Source organism: Polypterus senegalus, chromosome 4, assembly GCF_016835505.1.
Source record: "Polypterus senegalus isolate Bchr_013 chromosome 4, ASM1683550v1, whole genome shotgun sequence".
In the NCBI taxonomy this organism is placed as follows: domain Eukaryota; kingdom Metazoa; phylum Chordata; class Cladistia; order Polypteriformes; family Polypteridae; genus Polypterus; species Polypterus senegalus.
Genome location: NC_053157.1, coordinates 203,828,598 through 203,854,169, shown reverse-complemented (window position 1 = coordinate 203,854,169; position 25,572 = coordinate 203,828,598). Strand labels below are relative to the sequence as shown.

At 38.3% G+C, this 25,572-nt stretch overlaps 1 protein-coding gene and 1 long non-coding RNA gene across 4 annotated transcripts in view; one reads left to right on the top strand and one right to left on the bottom strand.

Moving 5' to 3' along the window:
* LOC120527926 overlaps positions 1-7,728 on the bottom strand; it is a 50,081-nt gene extending 42,353 nt beyond the window's left edge. Inside the window, exons 1-3 of one of the 3 annotated variants that reach the window (XR_005633438.1) lie at positions 7,456-7,728; positions 6,227-6,285; positions 630-1,567 (exon numbers count right to left, since the gene is read on the bottom strand). This is a non-coding gene — a long non-coding RNA (uncharacterized LOC120527926). Of the gene's footprint in view, positions 1-629; positions 1,568-5,639; positions 6,106-6,226; positions 6,286-7,455 lie in introns of those variants that run through there. The other 2 variants (XR_005633437.1, XR_005633436.1) reach the window with 2 other exon arrangements.
* The window catches only part of LOC120527925 (probable carboxypeptidase X1), a 127,492-nt gene that overhangs the window by 15,449 nt on the left and 86,471 nt on the right, over positions 1-25,572 (top strand). The gene's annotated exons all lie outside the window — the stretch shown is intronic.

Genomic DNA, 25,572 nt, shown 5'->3' with positions numbered 1-25,572 from the left:
ATATCAGGTATTTTCTTGGTCAACCGAAATTGTAAATTACTTGTTAAAACTACAGTTTTTTTTTTTGGTTCAGTATCTCTTGGTAAAAGGTTTTTCCTACGATTTTTGACTTTGATGTAGGGTTTTGTTTCTGTATTTGACACCTGTGTTTTGCTGTCCCAGTTTCAACTATTGTGTGTTTCTTTTTGACTTTGTACATCTTTCTGTCCTTTTTTTGCTATTTTTTTGTACTAAGGTAGAAAGGGAAGTTTGGATTTTAAAAAAGCAAGTTGTCTTACCTACACAGCAAACCAGCTGTATGGCTAGGGGTTTTGTGTGGTATTTAGAGAAATTTATTTTTTCCTTCTGCCTTTTCCTATCTGGGAGAACACTTCCAGAACTTACGGATCCCAGGATTTCCTAGCTTCCTCCTCCTTCCTTTTTTGTCAAATTTGATATCATATGACTTTCATAAAATCATGTGTGTAAGCAGGACAGACGTTTTTATGATGAACTAGCCTTGCAGAACCAACACTATGTTTTCAGAGAAAGAGAGAGTAGATATGAAAACGGTTTTCTCAAGTGTAAGATATCAACTAATACTTTACTGAGAAAACAGCCAACATATCTTCTAATTATAGAATCCCGCGACCATTAGTACTATGTATATATTTGTATATATGTATGCATCTATTTTACATACATTAACATTTTTAATTTTATGCATGGTACACTGTGGAACCAGTAGGGGCCACCACTGAGCCCTAAAACCCCAGACATAGAACACAATCCCAGATTGAAATAAAGGAATTTAATTAGACTGTGTATCTCACACCCAGTAAATACACAATCCCAAGACAACCTGGATCTTTATTTCTGTCCTTCAGCCCTCCTGGTGAGTGTTGTCCACTGTCTTCCAACTCTGACTCCTCGAGGTGAGGGGGTGAGCCCTTTATAAGCCAGACTGGAATGCTTTCAGTACCTTTGTGTATCCCATTGGAAGCGCTTCTAGGTCAAGTGGGAACCAGGGAGGTCTTGCCGTGTCAGCTCCTTCTAAAGGTACCCAGGGACCCCAAGAGGGGGTTTACTTTTGGACTCCAACTCCCATGCTCTCCTGTGGGTGCCTAAACTGGGATGCCTAGAGAGGACCATGGCCACCTGTCATATGGGGGAGGGAACTGCTCCTGACGTCTGACTTGTGCTGGTTCAGCCCTTATATTCTTCCAGCTGAGCAAGAAGACATTTTTTTTGTCCAGCCAGAATGCACATCTGTCCTCCATGGCACTTCATTCTTTTTTTTTCAATTGAAGCACAGGAAGCTGATGAGGGCAAAGTCCCAAGAATTATTGTAGGCACTAAAACACTACAAGATGCTAATGTGATGACTGCACAAAAATCAAAAACCTGAAGTGTAACCAAACTCCTTGATTTTCATCACTAACTATAACATGAAGAGATGTTTCTAAGCTTGGAATTATCTTCAGAGGGATACTGAATATCAGCAACGTGGCCATATTTTTTCTGGAGGTAAATGGACTGACCCCCGGTTTGACCTGTGGAGCCAAGGAACCTGACCAATCGAAATGAGCTGATGAAAAAAAATAGAAAAGTAAATTTAATAGCCCAGCTGTGTCCGAGAATCCTCTGTGGTCATGTGATGTATAATACAAAGAAAACAAATTTAAAGCCTTCTAAATACAGCATAAGCAACCTCACTGTTTAGGTTCTTCACAATTAAAATAACTTACTGTTTTTTAAATATATTTAAATGTATTGTAATGGATGCTTCTTGTGTGAAAATTTAGAAAATGACTCCCTATTCCTAAGGAAAAAAGTTGGAAATGAGCAAAAGAAACACTTTCATTACATGTGAATTTTTTGATGATGTTGACACCTGTGGTGTGCAATATCATGTATATAATGATAATTTTTATTTTTAGTTGAATAAATTATTTAAGCTAAGTTCACCCAAATTTCTATGCACGGAAGTCTTTTCAATATGCCTGCTTCTTTGCAGCACTGAGAGACCCCATCTTGTTTCCCTCTAATATCAGCTATTTCATGTTGATTTTGTATTTTACTCTGTTAAACAAAACAAAATCAATGAACTTTCTGATGCTTCTAAAATAACATAGTAATTGTACTCTTTAAACTTGCTATAACACTTCAATTTCTCCATTATGCTTCCAATGACATGTTGTTTACTCTCATTAGTCTACAGGCTCAAAGATCCTCTATGAATTGTGATTCCTTTCATAAATACTTTGGTTTTCGATATACAGTACATCACCTCTTATTGGTAGTCATACTTGATAATACCAAAAGCAGGCTTCCTTGCACACATAGCCAAAAGTGATTTTTGTAAACACAGACTCTGGAACATGAGCACACACAGTTAGTGGAGTCTTCCAAGGAACACATTTTAAACTTGGAAACATTCCAGAATTTCTCTTTCTTCCAAAGAAAATAATTCATTTTTATTAATTCAATAAATGGCGAAACAGTACTTTGAGATCAAGGAAGACAAGAAACGAGCCCCACATAGCTGGTCTGGCTGACTTTCTTGTAGGCCTTGAAAAAACATTACTAGATGCCCATTTACAATCTTTAATACCTGCTGTGATGCACTGTGTAAATCCCCATGAGAGGGACTGCTTTGGTTATAGCACAGCGTGATGGCTAATTGTGCCAAATCATATTCTACTTCTGTACGTAAGACAAGTGTCTGCAAGGTAGGAGATCTTCTTCTTCTTCTTTTGGCTTCTCCCGTTAGGGGTCGCCACAGCAGATCATCTTCTTCCATAACTTTCTGTCCTCTGTATCTTGTTCTGTTACACCCATCACCTTCATGTCCTCGCTCACCACATCCATAAACCTTCTCTTAGGCCTTCTTCTTTTCCTCTTCCCTGGCAGCTCTATCCTTAACATCCTTCTCCCAATATAACCAGCATCTCTCCTCTGCACATGTCCAAACCAATGCAATCTCGCCACTCTGACTTTGTCTCCCAACCGGCCAACTTGAGCTGACCCTCTAATATACTCATTTATAAGCCTATCCATCCTCATCACACCCAAGGCAAATCTGAGCATCTTTAACTCTGCCACTTCCAGCTCTGTCTCGTGCTTTCTGGTCAGTGCCACCATCTCTAACTCTTATAACACAGCTGGTCTCATTACCGTCCTGTAGACCTTCCCTTTCACTCTTGCTGATACCCGTCTGTCACAAATTACTCCTGACGCTCTTCTCCACCCATTCCACCCTGCCTGTACCATCATTTATTTTAGACATATCATACTTAGACTCCTACATAGGCTATGTTCTTAAACCATTTAGCCAGTATTCCATCAAGGCAGAAAGGGTTAATAATAAGGACCAGGAAATGAAGGGAGATGGAGTGACAGAGTCAAACAGGCAAGGGTCTTTAGCCAGGAACACACTATCCCAGGTTGCCAAAACTCAATATATTACAGCATCCAGGGTCCCGACCTGAGAAGGGCATGCTCCTCAGGTGGTTACAGACTGTCAGAGGGGGTGTGGATACCTGTAGATACCAGCCATAAAAGCAGCTTCTGAGAGTATGGACTGTGGGAGGTCGGTTGCAGGTACAGCACTTTAGAAAGCACTTCAGATGTGTCTTCCTGCTGTTAAAGTCCATTGACCCAGCTGCGTGGTTGTCAGCGAGCCTCAGATGTGAACTCTGTTCTTGGATTGGTTCATGGAGTTGAGGTTTAAGTGTGGCAGACTGGTGACCTCTAACTCTGGTTGAGCAGAGTTAGGTGAGGCCAGTGAGTAACGTGTATGCGCAGACAAATAGGACCAAGCAACTGGCAGAGCAAGGAGCTACAGAAGACCTGTGTGGTGTTAAGGAGTGGCTGAGAGAGGCAGTAGCAGGTCCAGGCACAGAAGAAAGCAATGATCTTTTTCAGGGCTGACCACCACCAGTTCTGTGTAAAATTCTAAATCCATTTCTTCATCTCCTGCACCTTTGTGTTGTTACAATACAACTCAATGATAAAAAAGCCAAAGATAACCAGTAAAGTCCTGACTCCATGAAATTTTTTTTTTTTTTTACAAGTTAAACACAAAAACTTAGACTAGCTATCTTAAATATGAACTTGGCAATGACATGTAGTTTACATTCTACGAGCATATGGTGCTAATGGAGTGCCATCATTAACTATAATATGGCCTCAGCCACTTGAAAAAGCAAAATGACTACCTTGTAGTCAAAATACAAATGCAAAATTGGGAGCACTGATTTCAGCTAAGCGGTGTCAAGAAAAGTAAAATGAAAATAAAAATACTCACAAAGTGTATTCTACACATTTCAAAACCTCACAAACAAAACAGACAGAATCTCCAACTGCAGGATTAAACCATATTTTTCTCTTCTTGGAGAACTGGAAGTACAAGCTAGTGGTCATATTTCAACAAGGATCTAAATGCAGAACCCCAAAGCTCTGCTGAACAGCCAATTGGACTTCAAGTTTATGTCATTAGGTTTACAGAGCCATACCTACTCAACGTTTATCGATATTCATGAGTCAGATAACCCTCCCAGAGCACTCATCCTAACCACAGAGTAAGAATGTTTTATGAGAACAAAGTGCAAAGACATAAATGACAAGGTGAATTGCGTAACATCACACTGACGTACAATGCAAAAGAAGCTAAATAGTCATAGGATGTGTGCAATTTGAGTTCTGCAGGTAGACTCTGTTGCATATTTCAGTCAGCACATGGATACGAATCTATGCATAGTTCACTAGGTGATATAGGTTTCCATGGTTTGGTGTTTTATATAATTTTTTAATTATATTACAGCAGAAAAAAAGAACCACAGCCCAAACATTTTTATGACATATTAGTCTCAACCTCGCTTTTGTTCCTGACTCGGCAGGAAAACATAACTAATTTTTTTAAATTAACTGGGAGAGGCATGCAAAAGGCAAAACAAACAAAACTAAAATAAAATGAAGCGACAGAAACCGAGACGAGAGGTAAAAATCACAGTCAAAATTCAGGAAAGAAGTCGAAAATCAGGCAAGACACGAAAATCAGTCAAAAGAAGAGACTATAAAGGTTTTGAAGGATTTATCCACAGATCTAAAAAAACAGCTCTGTGTAACTGTTAACATTTTGTTCTGTTTGCTGATGAACTTAAGATCATGACCCCAGAGACTACACCCCTAGAAACACAGGACATGGCCCTAACAATGGCACATAAAATGGGTTCCACTAGGAAAAGACTACAAGATCCCAAAATTCAGCCATGGTCATGAAACCCTTCTCCTCCCCAGTTCAGAGCGGCATTTTATCGGAGAACCTAATCTCAAGTTGTTGCTCATAGGCTTTAAGATATAAGAAGGTTAATGGGGTCCAGTTTGGTATTTTTAGAACACTATTTAAACCAAATTAAGGTCAAGCTTTGGACCATCCTTTTTAGAGGAAATACTTTTTTCAACTTTTTCAATTTCCTCATGGGGTTAAAAAAGTTTATCTAATCTAATCTAATCTTCTATATTTTGGTGGAAATAATACACCCTTTATCCCAGTGAGTTACAAAAGGATTTTATTGGATTTTGAAGTACCCATGTCAATGATCCATCCTGTTATTGGCAATAAATGATGAACACAAAGCAGTTTAGTGTCAATCATCAGACATATGTGCAAGAGAATGTCAAAGTAATATATCATAATTTATTTTAAGGTGGTTGTTAAATGAGGCTAATGAGCAAAACGTAGCAATAGCAATAATCACGGTTGTTTAGGTATTGCAATATTTTAAAATGTAAGTTTTTTCATAAATAGTGGTTTTGGTCAGGTGGAAATAAAGATTCAAAAAAATGTCAGGATGCCAACTGGATCTCCCATTTAATTAAAAAAAAAAGACTGAAAACAAAAATGCTGCACAATGGTGTCCAATAACAAAACACAGGCTATAGCCTCCTTTTAACTCGTAACTTTTGAGTGGGTCCGTTTTTGAGGAACTCCGTCTTCCAGTCTGGCCAAAAATGGCAGGCTGTGTGGTGTATTGCTTAAGGCTTTGGTCTTCCAACATTACGAATGTGAGTTCAAACCCTGCTGTTGACACTGTGTGACTATGAACAAATCACTCGACCTGCCTGTGTTTTCCAATTGGAAAACCAAAAAAAGAAATGTAACCAATTAAAGTATATCATTAATTTTTGTTAATGGCCTTGGATAAAGGCATCACCCAAATAAATAAATGTAAGTGAAACTTACTTAAGGACTGGGACTGGAAGGTGTGGAGTCAGTTGCCCTCATGGGGTGTCTTCTTGAAGCTGAGGAAGAAGAAGGGGACAAAAACGTTAGCGACAGCTCCCCATCTTGTCCTGGAGTGGTACTGTATACCTCTGGTAAACCCTAAATGTGATAATCAGATGCACATGCGTGATAGTGGTGTGTGCGATACTTCAAAATTTGGTAAATACAGGACCAGCATTACCGATACTTTTTACTTATGAAAGCAGCTCATGTACTTTCATGTAGGGGAGAGCAGTGTGTCATGATTTATGAAGTGAATGCATCATCAATATGCCAAATCTGAATGCATTTTCATGACCATTAAATGATTTTATGATTTTTGATTTCCACAGTTAGATTATTATGTGCATGTTAAAACCCAGGATGGATTTTAAGCAAAGTTTTTAGGAAAAAAAAAAATGTATTACTGTAATGAACTGAATTTGCAAATATAAAATCTGCACAAAATTATTACTGGAGAACAATTAATGTTTTAAAACTTACATTCTTATTTCCTTCAGTCTGAGGTTTTTATTCAGAAACAAATAAAATAACAAAACATAATTTCTCCTTCATTTCACTTCTCTGGCTTTTTAAAATAAATAAAGTGCTCAAAATAATTACTGGAGAACAAATGTTTTAAAAACAAAATTTTCTTTTTCAGTTAGGGTTTTTGTTCTGAAACAATAATGTAATAACAACATAAAAAAATCTCCTTTTCATTTCTTTTATAAATTACACAAATATTTGTGAAAAATAAATAAAATGCAAATAACTAAACAAAAGGCGCCCTTCCCGGAATTTGTTCCTGCCTTGCACCCTGTGCTGGCTGGGATTGGCTCCAGCAGACCCCCGTGACCCTGTGTTAGGATATAGTGGGTTGGATAATGACTGACTGACTGACTGACTGATTAACTAAAGAAAAGCACAAACTATTATTGGCTTTTATTCTCAACTTTTGGCTTTTTACTCACAAAGCCCTCTTGTGTCACAGGAAATATTTTATACAGACACAATGTCAAGTGTTTCTAATTTCTTTCTACTTTATACAAGTTTTAAAATACTGAAACGATTTATTCAAGAATGAATGAAGCCAAGAAGAGGTTCGCAATGAAAGTTGTGCTAGTAGAATTTAAAACTACTTTCTCCTCTGGACATGACTAAAATATTACTTTTTCAACTTTATAATCTACATGGGTATACTTTACCTCTCTGAAAAGACTGTGCCAGTGAGATTTGTCTCTGTGCCTGGGGTCTGGGTCTGTCGGAGGGATTTCTCTCCTGCTCTGTTCATTTCTTTTGCAACTCACAGTTCTCTTTTTGTGGTTCTTCATGCATTTGTATAAATTGGTGGTGTTCCCACAGTAGCGAATAGCCTTCATACACACATCAAAGTTTGCAATGTTTTCATTTGCAACCATAAAATACCTCTACACAACGCTCCTCTCTGCCATGCTATCATGCTGTCACTCACTGCAGTCTAAAATTTAGCGTCTGCACTCTGCAGAGCACTGCTCAGCACCCCTTAGTCATGTGATGGCACGACAACAAAACACAGCGAAGCAGAGGAGGAGAAGGAGGAGCAAAGTGTGCATGCGAGATGTGAAAGGAGCTCTGTTTGTAACAGACATGTCTACTTTTTGATGAAAAGGGAGCAAAATACTGAATGTAGAAGAGAGAAACTGAAACTCAAGTCTCGATTCCATCATGCTAGTATCAATCCGATACTAATGCCAACATTGGTATCGATACTATTGATATGTGGATGGATCCGCCCACCCCAATGCGTGACAAGGTGTTTATTAATTCTTCTAGTATAATAATTCTGGTAACCTTAAATATTAAGCTTTTTCACAGACAGACATTATAAGGTAAAAGTAAGAAGATGTAGATTTAGCAGTAATGATTGATCCTGCAACCATGTGCTTTCAGATTTCCTCAGTAGCCCCTTACGCACTTACAGAGAGTTGCCTTTCTTAATGCTGTCCTTTCATAGTCAGCCATTCTTAAAAGGTTTATTTAATGTTCTCTTTCAAGCCCCTCAAAATGAAAGAGCAGGCTCCACCAATTTTCTGTGTTTTAATATTGAAAAGTACTTTATTATAAAGAAGGTTTGAAAAAAGAGTAGTGTGAAACCACACAGCTGTTTTCATACAAGTCTTCAGAAATGAGCAGACCAGTAACATCACGTGTCTACTCTTCTGCTGGGGGAATAACTCAAATATCCAAGAATGAACACAACAGTTAAGGGGCATGCTGGTTAGGCACAGCTTAGTCCACGCTGCTGTATTGAGTCTTGGATTTTTGACTTTCTTCTCCCAGATCATTACTAATTCTGAGACATAACAGATTGGCTTTATTGGGCGATTTACATGAAAATGGCTGCACATTTGTTCAAAGCTCCCACATGAAGGGGTACTTTTTGCTCTGTAGACCCAGATTCACATTAGGTTACCTTTAGGTTTAAGTTTGAGATTTTTTTGGAGCAAAAGAAAAAGCAGAACTGGCATGTAGTGTAGCCTCAGGAGTTTGGCAGCTCATGGGATTGATTGCCGGTTGCAGTAGTGCGGTGTTTAAAACAAATTTTTCAAATACTCACAATCTCTGCCAGAGAAAGGTTGACTTGTAAATGATGCTCTCAATCCAAGCTATTATGTAGCTTTGTCACCAATGATCTGCAAAGAAACATTTGAAATATGTGCATAAAATGTAACAAAAGTAGCATCTGTGTGACCTAGGATAAGTTTTGTCACCTCCTTGCGCATTAAATTAATTTAGATTTTTCATAATCACATGAACAATGGTTTTTGAGGTGAACCTACTTGAAATAAAATGTATGTGTCTGATAACATCTCCTTTGTAAATAATTACAGGAAACCTTTTAAAAGTCATTAGGAAATTACCCAGACTGTGCTGTGCTGTGGTGAAGTGTCCCTTAGCAATTTTATACCATTCAGTTTCATTTAATAGCAGTGATGACAGATAGCTGAAGTTTAGTGGACAGTGTAGTACTTATATGTCTGAGGGTTGATTTCCCACCCATCTTGACTCCTTTGCCCTTCCTGAGAACAATTGGATGAAACCAATTCAAGCGAATTCCCTGAGTGACATTCATTTCCTGTTTGCTTTGCCTCTCATCTTAAGTACATAATCTGCAAGTCAGACAAATTCCATCTGAAAATTTAAAGAAAAACCTCAACCCAGAAATAGTGCAGCTGTATCTGCTAGAGTGAAGGAAGAAAATTAGCCCAAAAAAGAAAATTACAATTTATTTCTTTTTCTTTAAAGTTATTTAAATCTCCCAGACACCCTGAGAAGGACACTCACAATCTACTTTCTTCGGTCACTACTGCTTGTAATCATAGGTGAGGATAAGAACATAGATCGACCAGTAAAGTTAGAACTTCACCTTTCAGCTCAGCTGCCTCTTCACCATGACTGACCAGTACAACATTCACATAACTGCAGATGCTGCTTCTATCCACCATTCAACCTCCCGTTCCCTTCATCCCCCATTTGTAATTAGGATTCTGACATACTTAAACTCCTCCGTTTTGGGCAGCACCTCCTGCCCAGCCCAGGGAGGTCACTCAACCCTTTTCTGGCCGAGAACTTTTGGTGGTGCTGATCCAAGCCGCTTCACACACTAGTGTGTGTTTAACATCACAGCCCAGTGAAGCTAACAGGATCATAAAATCCACAAAAATCAGAGATCTGTTCCTTGACTGCACCTTGAAGTTCTGTCCGTAAAAAATATGAACTGAATCAGTGACAATGGGCAACCCTAGTGAAGTTTCACACCAAATGAGAATGAGTTTGACTAGCAATACTGGCAATGAGGACCAAACTTTGACTCCTGTTGTACAGGGACTAAATATCTTGCAACAGCTGGTAGGCTGTTAACATTACTTGATAATATGAAGGATTTACAGGTTTTATAATTAACTATGCAATATGAAGAGAACTATGTCTCACTTAAGCCACCTCTGACCTTTCCAAAGTCAAGTTATTTTAGTAGGTCACAATACATAGATGAATAATCACTTATTGAAGCTTTGTAACAACAAGAAGAAGCTTTTGGTCTTGTTACTTAAGAGTAAATTAATATTAGAGGCATTTTTGCAGTGCCACCAAACATTTTAGACTTATATAATCACAAATTAATAAAGTAATCATTATTTATGATTAGATGGGACCAATTACCTCTATTTGGAATAAACCGGGTACTGGTAGCTTTGGCACTGTGTGCAGGTGCCAGGTCCTGTTGGAAAATGAAATCTGCATCTCCATAAAGTTCGTCAGCAGCAGGAAGCATGAAGTGCTCTAAAACTTCCTGGTAGATGGCTGCGTTGACCTTGGACCTCAGAAAACACAATGGACCAACACCAGCAAATGACATGGCAGCCCAAACCATCACTGACTGTGGAAACTTTACACAGGACCTCAAGCAACGTGGATTCTGTGCCTGTCCTCTTTTCCTCCACACTCTGGGACCTTGATTTCCAAAACAAATGCAAAATTTACTTTCATCAGAAAACATAACTTTGGACCACACAGCAGCAGTCCCGTCGAGACGCTTCTGACACTGTCTCTTGTTCAAGAGTGGCTTGACACAAGGAATGCGACAGCTAAAACCCATGTCACAATCCTCTCCAGAGTGCAGTTATCCCTATTGCTTGTACACTTTTTTCTACCACATCTTGTCCTTCTTTTTGCCTCTCTATTACTGTGCTTGGACACAGAGCTCTGTGAACAGCCAGCCTCTTTAGCAATGACCTTTTGTATCTTGCCCTCTTTGTGCAAGGTGTCAATGGTCGTCTTTTGGACAACTGTCAAGTCAGCAGTCTTCCCCATGATTGTGTAGCCTACAGAACTAGACTCAAAGACCATTTAAAGGCTTTTGCAGTTGTTTTCAGTTAATTAGCTGATTAGAGTGTGGCACCAGGTGTCTTCAGTATTGAACCTTTTCACAATATTCTAATTTTCCGAGACTGAATTTGGGACTTTCATTAGTTGTCAGTTATAATCATCAAAATTAAAAGAAATAAACATTTGAAATACATCAGTCTGTGTGTAATGAATTAATCTAATATACAAGTTTCATTTTTTGAATGGAATTACTGAAATAAGTCAATTTTGTCATGATATTATAATTTTATGACCAGCACCTGTACATAAATGTATTTCTCTGTTGATTGATTGTTTGCTGTGAGCATAACACTGAAAGCACTGTCTGTATTGTGTTTTGCAGTTTTACAACAAAGAACGAAAGATTTGCCAGTTAAATGCCACACTCTTAACAAGAAATTAGTTTACTGAAGTTATTGTTTGCTGTCTGTCTAGATTTGCATGGACATACAATCGTGAGGGCAGAATAATTCTGTTGAGCTTAACCGCCCACACTTGTTGCTCCAGCCAATTCATTTACTGTATTTTGAGGTAAATACCAACATCTAGTAGCAATGTAACCTTAATATCAATTTTCTCCCTCTCCCCTATACATGGATGTCTTCCTCCTACTCTTTCTAGTCCTCCTCCTCCTCCTTCACCACTCAAAGACCATTCCTTGTCAAATTAAAAATGGATTAAAAGTGTTTAAATTAAACTACTGCAAATGAAAAGACATTGAGGGTGAGTAAGGGTCTTTCTGAATGGAAACCTTCTCACCAAGACATTCTATTGCTGAGAATATGAAAAGGAATTTGAAAACCAGAGCTGTATGTGGAGTTCAGAGTAAGCACAGTATATTGGGCCAGATGTTGTGCTTAATGTGATGACATTGTTATGAATCACAGGAGTTGTCTTTAATAAGAGGCTATAAACCAAGAGAATAATTAAAGATCTTAAGAGGTACCATAATGACTGGAAAATATCTGTACCATTAGCATTAGACCCTTTGGCTGAACTCTTTCCAAGACAGTTTTGGTAAACACAATTCAGCATTTCCGGAGCTATCGCTTCTGGCTGTCAACTGGACTTTAAATGAAAATCTCAGTATTACTGAGCTTTGCAAACCATTACTAACGTGTAAAAGGGGCACTAGGAGAACAGAGAACAGAACAGGGCCCAGTGCAGTGTGGAGCTATACTGCTACAGAAGCAAATATTATCATTGCAAGATCTGAGGAAAGTACTAAATAAGTACTAAGATATTTTAAAAGGAGGTAGGAAAATGGATGCCATTCAGTCCACACCCCACTAAGTGGTTTATTCTATATATCTGGAGAAACACTTTTGTAAGATTTTTGTGGAATTCACTCTTATCCAGCTTCTACCCTATGTTTCTTTTGAGAAATCAATTTAAAACAACTCCCACATCCACTTTAATTATTGGTAACTTAATTCTTAATACTTTTATCATGTCTTCTCTTATCCTGCCTGCTTGAGCATAAATAAATTTCTTCCATTATTCCAACACAGCACAATACCTTTCCATTCCTGGATTTTTTCATTCCTGGTATCTTCTTATAGGATTTCATAATGCTGATATAAATTTAAGAAGGGTGCACAAGTAACTCATGTGATATGAAAGATATCATTTGTTGCTTTTATGATTTATGATATTTCAAAATGTATTACTATGTTTTTAAAGGTGGTTTTGATGTCTGAATGTATATTTATAAAAGTGATTTTCTATTTTCATTTCATTAAAGATTTACTGTGTCACCATTTTGTTTTCTGGTGGACGCCGCCATTTTGTGGTGCTGTCGTTAGGACACGATGATCCATTGTTAGGAGTTGTGTCTTCAGCAAGTGCTCATTGATTGTGTTATTAACACAATATTCAAGCCATCATCAAAGAGAGAATCCTCACCCAAGTCTGTAGATAGTAAATAGAGTTTGGTACATTAGTTTAATTCCTCTTACACTTTAAATTTGGTTAATGTTTGGGTTTTGGCAACTTTTATCATGATTTCCTGGATTTGATTCTTTTTTTAGACTTTTGATTCATCTCCTGGCCCGTTTATAATTCTAAACCTGCTCAGTATTCTACTAGCGGAACAGGTGCCAGACTTAGTTATTTTCCTTACTGCTGTATTTAGGGGAAATATTCATAGGTCCCTATTAATCCTATCAGTATTAGTTTTCTCCCTTGTGTTCACCATCCTCTGTGTGTTTAAGCCGTACATAATTTTACACCACAAGGAATAAAAGAAAACTAATATATCATCAGGACCAGAGTTCTAACAGACTGTTCTCACGATCCCATGAGGATTGTTTGTAAGAGATTAGCAGTTGTGTACACATCAGTCTATTGCTTTCCATGGTAGAGGCCGGTGTTTCCAAAATGGGTCATGAGACATCTGTAGTTGGGTTGCGCTAAATATAATTGAAGTATGTTAATCTCAAATGTTCATGCCATCTGCTGTCTTTTTTCTAGTAATGCTTCACAACATTCAGTTTCATTAAAGCCCTTAGTTTTTTGTAGGTTACATACATTTGAGTCTTATGATGACAGCACTAAGTAACTTATGTACAGAATATTTAATTCCTCTTATAATTGTAAAAAGCCACCAGTCCATCCATTTTCTAATCTCATATAGTCCATTAAGCAGCCACATGAAATGGAATCTATACAAGTAGTATACAGAGTAAAGCAGAAAGTGACTCTTTACAAAATGGACACACTCACACAAACACCGACACACGGGGCCAGATTAGAATTCCCAGTTAACCCAATGCCTGTCTATGTCTTTAAGATTTGGAAGTAAAATGGAATAACAGGGAAAAACAAATAGGGACAGAATGTACAGAGAGAATAGCTGGGATCGGAACTGAATCTGTGGCTCTACAGATTGAGGCAGCAATACTAGCATCTATGTAACAGAAAAGACACTATATACAATTAGTACAGACTGGAAAAATATCTTCTTTAAGGTGCTTTATTTGTAAACAACCTACGAAGTTTCAGACTTTTTGTTGCAGCAGTAGTCAACAAATCTGAAAATAGAGAGAGAGAGGTTAGGAGCACACACTGTTATAGGGACAACTAAAAATGAAACAAAATGTGGCATCTGCCACTTTCTAGATCTAATGCTCATTGTCTGTTCTTTAATAAGGTCAGACGATCACAAGTCACAGCCAGCAGTTCTACCCCCAAATACTCCACTCCTGCATTAGAAGCTATGGTGAGCGCTCTACGTCTTTCTGTATTTTCCAGATGAAAGCCAACAGTCTGATTCCTATCACAAGCCCATGCTGTTAATGTTATTCTGCAAGCAGAACAGAGGAAGTAAATTTTTTTGCTGATGTCAGTAAAAGTGCAGACAGCACAGTGCAGGAGGGGGCTGGGTGATGGAGGGGGTTAACAGAAACCAGATGTGTTTATACCACCGACTGAGGACTTAATCTCCATTGCTAAACATGGGGTTTATGAGTGTTGATCTCTTGTAGCATGGAGCTTATAAAAAAGAAACACTTTCAACAAAAAGGATCATTTGCACTGCAAATGAGTTATTAGCAGGTCTGACAGAACTTAGCTAATAACAGTTTCGTGTTATTTAAGTCATCCATTTTTGTATGTTATCATGAGAGGTAAATGATGTTTTGGTGCATTGCCAGTAACTGCTTTTGTTTGTCATTTTATATTAAAAGAGCACGAACAAAAGTTTGAAAATAACTAATGCAGTCAGATATATATATGAAGATTTGCATTGTATGTCTCATGATACCTTAATAAAAATCCATCCATTTTTCAACCCGTTGAATCCGAACACAGGGTCACGGGGGTCTGCTGGAGCCAATCCCAGCCAACACAGGGCGCAAGGCAGGAACCAATCCCAGGCAGGGCGCCAACCCACCACATGACACATACACCCACACCCACACACTAAGCACACATTAGGGACAATCTATAATCGCCAGTCCACCTAACCTGCATGTCTTTGGACTGTGGGAGGAAACTGGAGTACCCGGAGGAAATCCACGCAGACACGGGGAGAACATGCAAACTCCACGCAGGGAGTACCCAGTAAGCGAAACCAGGTCTCCTAACTGCGAAGCAGCAGCGCTACCACTGCACCACCGTGCCACCCACCTACAGTTAATAAAAATGTAGAATAAAAATATTTTTAAACTAGGGTGGCAGTTTTGCACAGTGGTTTTTCATGAGTACAACATCCTTGGTTCAAATGCATGCTTTTTTTCATTGAATACTACTTGTCCAATATGATGCCTAATTATTCATAGTTGGCCTAGTCTGAATGTTTCCATGGACATCTATAATAATAATAATAATAATACATACATACATACGTGGTACTAGACAAGGATGCCCCTTGTCACCGCTACTGTTTTCATTCGCCATTGAACCACTGGCAATACACTCTCGAAATATTGATCAGATAAAGGGGATTAGCAGAGAAGGACTGGAACAGAAAATCTCCTAATATGCAGATGACATGGTACTGTATATATCAGACCCACAAAATTCTGTGCCTGCAGTCTTAGCAGCACTCACAGAATTTCAAAAGATCTCTGGTCTCAGAATTAATTTGAATAAAAGTGTACTCTTTCCAATGAATTCTCAAGCATATAATATTAGATTAGATACCCTACCTTTTATCATTGCAGAACAGTTTAAATACCTAGGGGTAAACATCACAAGTAAACATAAAGCTCTTTATCAACAAAATTTCGCCGTCTGCATGGAAAAAATTAAACAAGACTTGCATACATTATCAACCCTTCATCTCACACTAGCTGGAAGAATTAACACTGTTAAGATGAATATTCTTCCTAAGCTCCTTTTTTATTTCAAAACATCCCAATATACATCAATAAATCATTTTTTAAGCAATTAGGTTCAACAATAACCTCATTTATTTAGAACTCAAAACATCCACATATCCAAAGAGCGACCCTACAAAGACAAAAGACAGAAGGCGACATGGCTCTACCTAACTTCCAGTTTTATTACTGGGCAGAAAATATACAAGAGATAAAAACCTGGACACAAATAGAAGAACATACACAGGCTTGGTCCACAATAGAAGTAAAATCTTGTAGTACTTCTTTATATTCCCTGCTCTGTGCCCCAATAAACGCAAGTTATCGGCAATATACTAATAACCTAATTGTGCTTCACTCACTCAGAATATGGAGCCAATGTAGAAAGCATTTTAAGACGGAGAAGCTTTTATCTGTGGCACCTCTGCAAGAGAACCACCTCTTTCAACCTTCACAAACATATGTAGTTTTCAATATTTGGAAAAAATTTGGGATTAACTTGCTTAGAGATCTTTATATAGACAACATCTTTGCATCCTTTGAACAATTACATTCCAGATTTAACATTCCAGCTACACATTTCTTTCACTATCTTCAAATTAGGAATTTTGTTAAACAGAACCTGCCCGATTTTCCTCATCTCACACCCTCATCCATGCTGGAAAAAATATTGCTCAATCTCGAAGACTCAGACACCATCTCTGCAATATATAAATTCATTTTACAGTCCCTTCCTTTCAAAGATCCAAAAGGACACTGGGAAAAAGATCTCTCAATTAATATATCAGAAAAGGAGTGGAAAGTAGCAATGCAGAGAATTCACTCAAGCTCCATATGTGGAAAGCATACAATTATACAACTCAAAATTATATATATATGTATATATATATATATTTATGTTCAGGGCTAACCTAATTAACATTATTCTGGGCAAAACTTTTTAATTACCTTTCAGACGGCCTTGGACTCACAATCCCTCCTAACGCATTAACAGTTGTGTTTGGTGTTCTTCCAGATGGGTTTAAAACGGAGAAAGACAAACAAATTGTGATTGCATTCACTACACTGTTGGCACGCAGACTCATTCTGATAAACTGGAAGAACCCAAACTCTCCTCTTTTAAGTCAGTGGGAAACTGATGTGTTATACTATTTGAAATTGGAAAAAATCAAATACTCAGTTAGAGGATCTGTACAGACTTTTTTCAAAACATGGCAGGATCTAATCAGTACTATTTTAAAATAAGCTCTTAAAGCACAGAGGAAGCAATTATTTCTGTATTTCTTTGTCTTCTGCATTCATCTCTATTGGCTTATCAAACTTATTAATTTAGGTATGTTTACAAGCCTTAAATTTTACGCCTTTTGCCTTGTTCTCTCTCTCAAGGATGGGGCTTGACTTGTTCTTAACTCAATTTTACTTTTTGTAAAAATTGATTGATTGATTTGTATCGAATAAATGCAATAAAATTAATAAAACTTCAAAAAAAATAATACATTTTATTTATATAGTGCCTTTCCCATGCTCAAGGCGCTTCACAGAGTCTTATAAAAAACAGCAGGGTATATGTAACATTGGATAAAAAATGTTTTTCTGAATAGAACAATGAAACAGATAACAAAGCATTAAATAGAATAAATAACAATAAACCAGAGTAAAATACTAAATTCAATACTAAAAGAAAAACCTAACAAATAACCTAATGTGCTATAACAGACACACAAATTATCCTGAATACCTGGACAGATAGATAAACTGAGAGACAGGGCAGAATGTTAAGTTAAGTTAAAAGCCTTCCTAAATAGATGAGTTTTAAGTTGTTTTTTAAAAGAATGAATGGAGTCAGCTGATCTAATTGATTTTGGGATGTCATTCCAAAATCTGGGTTCTATGGAGCTGAAGGCTCTGTCACCTATAGAGTGCACGTTAGTGTGAGGCACAACAAGATTACCAGAATCAGAGGACCTTAGTAGGCGAACAGGAGCAGAGTGATTTAGAAGGTCACTGATGTAGTTATGTGCAAGGCCATTTAAAGCTTTGTAGGTTATTAATAGAATTTTATATTCAATCCTGTAAGACACAGGGAGCCAGTGAAGGCTAAGCAGGATGGATGTTATGTGCTCACTGTTGCTGGTTGAGTTTTGAATCAACTAGAGCTGTGATATAAGATTAGAAGGGGCACCTGCCAGCAGTGAGTTACAATAATCGATGCGGAATGTGATAAAAGTATGGACAAGTTTCTCAGTATTAGAAAAGGAGAGGAATTAGCGAACACGGGATATGTTAAGGAGGTGAAGGTAAGAAATTTTCTTAATGTGGTTTATGGAATAAGAAATGTAGGAATCAAAACTGACACCAAGGTTCCTTGCATCAGAAGAAGGTCTGATGAGATCACCGTCAAGAGTGACTGAAAAGGAGCTAATTTTCTTAAGTAGCGCTTTAGTGCCAATTTGCAGGAGCTCAGTTTTGTTGCAATTTAATTTTAAAGAGTTCTACTCCATCCAGGTTTTAATTTCACTGAGGCAAGTTGTGAGCTGAGAAAACTCTGATGAAGTTGCACTTTTGACATTGAAATAGAGTTGAGTGTCATCTGCATAAAAATGATAACCCAGTCCATAGCTACAAATAATATGGCCAAGGTGAAGCATATAAATACAGAAGAGAAGAGAGCCGAGGACAGAGCCCTGAGGAACTCCTTGTGTGACTGGCGCCGAGCTGGATCTGCTGTTGCCAAGACTAACAAACTGTTGCCTATCAGTCAGATAGAGCTTGAACCACTGGAGGGCAGTGCCAGAGATACCCAGCATGTTCTCCATTCTGGACAGGAGAATGTCATGTCTGACAGTGTCAAATGCTGCACTGAGGTCTAACAGAATTAATATGCTGGTTTGTCCAGAGTCTGCTGCCATAAGCAAATCATTGGTTACCCGAAGAAGAGCAGTTTCACAGCTGTGCCACGCCCTGAAACCAGACTGAAAGGGTTCCATCAAATTATTAGAGGTTAAGTAATTGGTGAGCTTGGAGGCTACAACACGCTCAAGAACTTTTGACAGAAAAGGTAAGTGGGGAATAGGCCGAAAATTAAGGTCTTCACCATCAAGACCAGACTTTTTTAACATGGGGGTTACAGAAGTGATTTTAAAAGTGGCTGGCACCAACCCAGTGTCAAAGGATGTATTGATTATTGTCATAACAGTCGGGATTATGGCATGAAGGCAGGATTTAAGAATTGTGCTGGGGATGGGGTCCAGTACACAAGTAGTTGGCCTCATCTTACAAAGCAGGTCATTAATAAATGCCAATGTGACTGGTGAAAATTTAGAAAAGGAGCTGGATGGAGTGGGAAGACAGGGAAGGATATAAATGGATGATGGATTTATGTTAGTTGAATTATTTAGATCTTTATTTTATTGCGGAAAAAGTGAAGGATTTTTTTCACAGACTTCAGTAGAGGAGGTAATTGGGCCAGATGCAGGTTGAAGTAGTTTATTAACTACAGAGAAAAAAACCCTTGGGTTATCATGGCCACTTTCTATTATTCTGCCATAATGTGTGTTCTTGGCTGCAGTAAGTGCATCCCTGTAAGTCCTTTGATGGTCAGAGAAAGCCTGGATGTGTACAGTGAAGCCAGTCATAAGTGACATTCTCTCAAGGTGTCAGCCAGTTGCTTTCATAGATCGTAGCTCTGAATTATACCATGGAGCTGAACGCTTAAAGGAAACCTCCTTATGTTTCAAAGGAGATGTTTTATCGATTGCTGAATGAAGGACTGAGTTATAGTGGTCAACAAGACTATCTAGTGTTGATGGAATTGGTTAAGACAGAAAAAGATCAGAAATGGATCCAGCAAGAACAGAGGGACAGATATTTTTAAGGTTTCGAAATGAAATTTGATGTTTACAGATAAGAGGATGGAGAGGTAATGAGACAGTGAAAAGCACTGCTTTATGGTCAGAGTCCCAAATCACTGCTGTAAGTGTTGCCGACAGATAATCCAGATGTGCAGATCAGATCCAGCATATGACCACCAGAGTGGGTGGGAAAATCAACATGTTGCACCAAGTCAAAACAGTCCAGTAAGGATAGGAATTCATTTCTCAGTTTACATGTAGTAATGTCACTATGGATGTTGAAATCGCCAAGAAGAATGACTCTCCTGGAAAGTAAACTCAAGTTAATAATTCAGTCAGATCAGATAAAAAAGAAGCCTTATATTTCGGGGGACAACAATAAGTAAGACAGGACCGGATTTTGTTTTTAGCTTAAGAGCAAGATACTCAAAAGACAATGGACCATCAATGGGGATTCTTTTGATGTTTAACTTAGATCTACCAAGTACTGCGACTCCTCCACCTTGTCTTGAGCTGCAAGGCTCCTTGAAGTGAATGTATCTGGGTGGAGTTACCTCCGTGACAGATGTAAAGTCATTTGGCTTTTGCAAAGTTTCTTTTAAGCATAGCAAGTCAAGGTTTGAATCTGTAATGAATTATGATAGCACCAGTGCTTTGCCATTAAGAGATCTTGAGTTAAACAATGCAATATTAGCCGATGTGGGTTCGTTGTGCACAGATCCATGACTAGAGTTTATTTTAACATATTGCCTATTTGGCACATTGACACTCCTATTTCCAAAGCCATGAGTAGGACGGCATATTCCTGAGCAAATGCTGCCGGTGAACTTTTCATTTGCAACCTGACCCGCGATGTAAATATACCGGGCGCCGCAATACCATTGTCTTTTAGGACATTCCAGTCTGACCATTTGCGCTGCACAAACTGTTTAATATGAAGGAGTTTGTCACAAGAGTATTTTAGCATATTAGAGAGCAATACTTATCTGATAGTAGCAGAGAAACGGCACAGCACAGCGGAGAAGGTGAGACGGGAGGATGGGAGGGAGCAGATGAACGGCAAGCATCAGAAAAAGAATACTAGGAGATATTACATAATGCACATGAAGATATCAAAATTCAGAGGTTCCAACATATAGCCACATACATATAATGCTGGGTATTACAGGCGGGATCACCCAGAGCCACATCCAGTTGGGTGTAAACCTCAGATCATTTTTCAGTTATTAAGCTTGTATAGAAGGAATCGAGAGCAATCCAGTGTATAAATTATAATCAAGAAGACAGACCATCCCTGGCTCGTAGATCGTCACAGTGCAAAGAAATGTCCATAGACTTGTCCAGTGTGCCACAGAAAGATTTGGTTGTCCCCGAGGCTGCAAACCCAGTCAAGGCAAAGTCCATAAAAGTACAGGTGCTGATGATAAAATTAGAATATTATGACAAAGTTGATTTATTTCAGTAATTCCATTCAAAAAGTGAAACTTGTATATTAGATTCGTTCATTACAAGCATACTGATGTATTTCAAATGTTTATTTCTTTTAATTTTGATGATTATAACTGACAACTAATGAAAGTCTCAAATTCAGTATCTCGGAAAATTAGAATATCAATTAAGACCAATGCAAAAAGAGGATTTTTAGAAATGTTGGCCAACTGAAAGGTATGAACATGAAAAGTATGAGCATGTACAGCACTCAATATTTAGTTGAGGCTCCTTTGGCCTGTATTACTGCAGCAATGCGGTATGGCATGGAGTCGATCAGTCTGTGGCACTGCTCATGAGAGCCCATGTTGCTCTGATAGTGGCCTTCAGCTGTTCTGAATTGTTGGGTCTGGCGAATTGCATCTTCCTCTTCACAATACCCCATAGATTTTCTATGGGGTTAAGGTCAGGCGAGTTTGCAGGCCAATCAAGAACAGGGATGCCATGGTCCTTAAACCAGGTACTAGTAGTTTTGACACTTTGTGCAGGTGCCAGGTCCTGTTGGAAAATGAAATCAGCATCTCCATAAAGTTCGTCAGCAGCAGGAAGCATGAAGTGCTCTAAAACTTCCTGGTAGACGGCTGCGTTGACCTTGGACCTCAGAAAACACAATGGACCAACACCAGCAGATGACATGGCACCCCAAACCATTACTGACTGTGGAAACTTTACACTGGACCTCAAGCAACGTGGATTCTGTGCCTCTCCTCTCTTCCTCCAGACTCTGGGACCTTGATTTCCAAAGGAAATGCAAAACTTACATTCATCAGAGAACATAACTTTGGACCACACAGCAGCAGTCCAGTCGAGACGCTTCTGACGCTGTCTCTTGTTCAAGAGTGGCTTGACACCAGGAATGCGACAGCTGAAACCCATGACTTGCATACATCTGTGTGTGGTGGTTCTTGAAGCACTGACTCTAGCTGCAGTCCACTCTTTGTGAATCTCCCCCACAGTTTTGAATGGGTTTTGTTTCACAATCCTCTCTAGGGTGTGGTTATCCCTATTGCTTGTACACTTTTTTCTACCACATCTTGTCCTTCCCTTTGCCTCTCTATTAATGTGCTTGGACACAGAGCTCTGTGAACAGCCAGCCTCTTTAGCAATGACCTTTTGTGTCTTGCCCTCCTTGTGCAAGGTGTCAATGGTCGTCTTTTGGACAACTGTCAAGTCAGCAGTCTTCCCCATGATTGTGTTGCCTACAGAACTAGACTGAGAGACCATTTAAAGACTTTTGCAGGTGTTTTGAGTTAATTAGCTGATTAGAGTGTGGCACCAGGTGTCTTCAATATTGAACCTTTTCACAATATTCTAATTTTCTGAGATACTGAATTTGGGACTTTCATTAGTTGTTAGTTATAATCATCAAAATTAAAAAAATAAACATTTGAAATACATCAGTCTGTGTGTAATGAATGAATGTAATATACAAGTTTCACTTTTTAAATGGAATTACTGAAATAAATAAACTTTGTCATGATATTCTAATTTTATGACCGGCACCTGTAAATTCAAATCAACACAGTTTGAGTCAATTGCATCCATGAACTATACATACAATAAAAAAAAAAAATTGAACAATTGCAAAAAATTTAAGTTTAACGCGAGTTTTAACGAAAAGAGTTGATAACAGGGAAGAGTGGCAGCAACATGCATGTGCCAGCGTCCCCTAAACAGTTAATGTATCCCCCTTGCCCAGGTTTGGTTACTTCTTTATCCTTAGGCATAAAGTTTTGTTCCTATAAAACCCTAAATTCCATTAAGTGAGCTTGAAACTGTTCTGTTCTGTTATTTTAAAATGGGGAATAGGCATCATGAATGTTATGAATTTGAGATATCCAAAGCACACAATGTCTCAAAAATACTCAAAATGCCCACTAAAGGGGGAAAACCATTATAATATAAAGGGCGATGTAGAATCCTTATAAATAAAAAGATTTAATCTTTTAAAAAATGTCCTGAACAAAAATAAGCTCCGTGGAGCACAAAAGGCAAAAGGATTTGCCTGAAAATGCAAAGGTATCCCAAGGCAAACAAGTCCAAATCGCAAATCCAAGGAATGGTCAAGAAACAGAGCACAGGTTCAAATATCCAGAAAAATCAAAAAAGCACAAGAGAACCACACAATGAGCACATTCAGAATGTTTACAGGCAGGGGCAACCCACAGTCCCTCATGGTAATTGGCATGTTGTTTCACCTCTTCAGAAACCACCCACAAAACAAATGGTGCATAACACAAGATACAGTCAATCATAGTCAAATAAAGAAAAGACTCAAAAATGAAAGGACATTTCCTTGATCCCTCTGGATGTACATTCACTACATGTGTTATTGCACACCCCTTGTTATCTAATCCAATGGTTTTCAAACTGGGGGCTGCTGTATTGACAATATTAAAAAAATCAATTCCAATTTTAAAGATTGCTTTTAAATTGCCTATTTCCTAAATTAACATATAGGTAACTGAAAATGTTCTTCGATTGTTATTTAAAAGTTGTCATATATCAATGCATTTATACATGAGATCAGCATTCCTTAACCTGTGTGGTACACAAACAGCTGTCTGGTGGTACACAAGGAAACAAAAAACAAAAAGAATAGAAGGTGTGACTTAAAAGGACCATATGTTACACAGCAAAAAACCCATTGAGCTGTACTCCAATTCCACCATACCATCTCATAGTACATCCTACAGCGAGATCTGCGCCTGTCTTTCCCACAATTGTTCTCCTTTTCTGTGTCCATCATCAAAAATCAAAGTTTTCTGCTGCTTACTTTGGTTCTGAGCTAACAGCTCTCTCTCACTGCCTAGCTTTTTAAGCCAATCCATGCCAGAATGGAGACTGCGTGGGAACCACATAACAAGGTCTTTTGTGAAAGAGAGTGTCTCAGCTGAGCACTCTCTTTGTCACCCTCTCCACATATTGCACAGCATGTCTGTCTCTTTCTCTGTCTCTCATGTCCGATCCTTCAACAGTAGCATTTCTTTGCTAGGCTGTCCCATCTTAATATAGTCCTCATACTATCAGAAATCAAGATCTCAAGTGAGTTAACTGATAAGAGAAGGATGTTTCACATGGAGTAAGGTCAGCAATGGAAGCCCTCAGGGGGCTTTTTTCTGATTATTATCAATGATGTTGATTTTGGTATAATTAGTAAACTTTTGACACTGAGGAGGCAGCAAAAACAGTTCGACTTGGACAACCTTCAGAACTGTGCTAACGAGGAAAATGCAGTTTAAAGTAGAAAAGTGCAAAATGCTACACACAGGGAAACGGAACGTCAATGCAAAATACAAGATACAAGATAAATACAAAATATAAATACAAGATACACTATCCTGAAGGAAGTATCCTCTAAAAGCATATATGGGTTTTTGTTGACACCACATTTTCATCATCTAAATAATGCATGTAAATGCTTAAAAAGCCAATACAAAAATGTTAACAGTTAAATGCAAATCCAGTGACATTATGCTTAGACTATATAGTGCGCTAGTGTATCCTAGGACTTAAGGAGATGTTCCACTCTTACAGACTCAGAGAATTAAACCTGTTCAGCCTTGAGCAGAGGAGACTGTGTGGAGATCTGATCTAGATCTTCAGAACTTTAAAAGGCATTGAAAAAGTAGATCCAGCAGAATTCTTTCAACTTAACAGTGAATTGCATACGCAAGAACATCAGTGGAAATTAATGGGAAGTGCATTTAAGGCTGAAGCAAGAAAGCACTTCTTTATGCAAAGAGTTGTGGGATTCTTGAACAAACTACTGAGACAAGTAGCTAAAGCAGAAACATTGGTAGCCTTCAAGAAGTATCTGGATGAGTTACTGGGACAGCTTAGTTATTAGCTTTATAAACAAATGAGCCTGATGCACTGTATGCTGTCTTCTCATTTGTCAAATTTTGTATTTTCTTATGTTGACATTCATCGAGTAAATACTACAAGATTATTAACATATCTAAAGTATGTGTGCAGCTGGCTCCAGGGCAAGGACTGTCCATGTCATATTGTCGTAGGTGTTAGTGTAACTCATTGAACTGAATTGTGTATAAATGTTGATATGTGCACTGCTTATTTTTTATTAAACACAAATAGTGACTAATACGAACTAAATGTTGCTGCCGTGTAACCCCAAGAGCCTGGCCTGGTACAGGCAGGTCACCGTGGAGTGTCCACGTTCTTCCCAAGTCTTTGTTCATTTTCTCCAGATGTCCCACATTTCCCTAACATCTCAAAGGTCCATGTGTCTAGTTAT